Here is a 1,712-nt window from a genome sequence, read left to right as displayed (position 1 = left end):
CCTCTCCGTCTGGCCTGTGACAACTGCTCTGCCTTCAGGCTCTGTCCCAGCATCACTTGCCCTGCTCACCGCCTCCTCCCACTGCCCTCAGGAGGCTCTGTGTGTCCCCCGCCTCGGCCCCCAGTGCGTCAACACCACCGTCTGCATACTCTCCCCTACACGTCACCTCCCCAACGGGGCCACAAGGTCCCCGAGTTCAGGGCTGCGTTTGTTCATCTCTAAAGCCCAGCACCTCCCAACCAGGCACCTAGAGAGGGGTGGGCTTCCAAATGTTTGTGAAACAAAGGAACGAAGGGGACACTCCCGCTCTGGGAACCCTTCCTGCCCAGATGGCACTCAGCTCATTCTCTTGAAATGAGGACTCTGTCGCAGGCTTTAACCCTCTGCATGTTTCAACGTCAACGCTGTTCTTTGGAGTCTAAACAGGGAGAAAGGAGAACAAGAGCTTCGTAGAGTGCAGAGAGAAAACAAAATCATTCTGGAAAGGATCACAAACTCAGGGCCATCCTATCGAGCTCAGAGCCAGGACACTGTCACCAGGCACCCTAGGAGGGGCAGACTCGCCCCCTGAGAAGATACTGCGCATTCCTTTTTCTTTCCAACCCACAGCTGTTGGAGACTTCCATTCCCTTCATCAGATTCATCAAACATATAAACTTACTGATTCTTTGCTATTTTAGGGCATTTTATTCTTTTGTCAGCAAGCGTATGCCAAGTGGTCATATCCTAACAACAGAAGACACAGAACAATGACTCAACTCATGAATTCATCCGCTATTTCCTCACCGAAAAAGATTATAAGGAGATAAAAATGAGCTCAGCTGATTGATTATAGGTCGTAGGAGAAAGATTTGGTGAAAACCTTTCTGAGTAGGGTAGTCTGCATAAACCTCAGTGGGAAATTATGTGATAACCCTGAAATGGCAGGTCACACACTGTGTCCAGAAAGGCAGAGAAAGTAATCCGAGCATGTGCGGCAGCTAATTCAAACCCTAAACTCGCCCTCTTCATCTTGTCCTTGTTGCTAGAGAAACAGTAATTCCGAATGAAAAGAAAAGATACTTTAATTTTGTCCTTAATTATCCTGTTTATGGATGTCCCGATGAATCAAACTGAAGGGCTGCAAAATCTTCACTCACCGCCCCCCACAATCTGTATACATAGCCAGCATGTTTCAGGGACTTGCTTTCCCTTGAAAGCTAGTCCATCACAGGGAACAATGCAGAGACATCAAAGTTTGAATAAACGCTCGGTGCCCAACCCTCACCCCGAGACGGACCCAATGTTTTGGTTTCCCAGCACATCTAAAAGTTGTGTTTCCACTATACTGTAGTCTATTAAGTGTGCAGCAGCATCGCGTCTTTAAAAAGTACATTCCTTAATAAAAAAAACACTTTATTGCTAGAAAATGCTAACCACCATCTAAGCCTTCAGTGAGTCATAGTAGCAACACCAGAGATCACCTAACAGATATGATAATAAAGACAAAGTTGGAAATATTGCGAGAATTACCAAAATGTGACACAGAGACACAAAGTGAGCAAATGCTGTTGGAAAAATGGAGCCAATGGACTTGCTTGATGCAGGGTTGCCCCAAACCTTCAATTTGTAAAAAAACGCAGTGTCTGTGGAGTACAATAAAACAAGGTGCTAAGGCATTCAGAAAACCTAGTTTGCGAATTACATTGAAAACTTGAACAATTCGTTACAAA

This window comes from Lipotes vexillifer, unplaced genomic scaffold (genome assembly GCF_000442215.2).
Source record: "Lipotes vexillifer unplaced genomic scaffold, Lipotes_vexillifer_v1.1 scaffold791, whole genome shotgun sequence".
NCBI lineage: Eukaryota > Metazoa > Chordata > Mammalia > Artiodactyla > Lipotidae > Lipotes > Lipotes vexillifer.
This window is presented reverse-complemented; position numbering follows the sequence as displayed.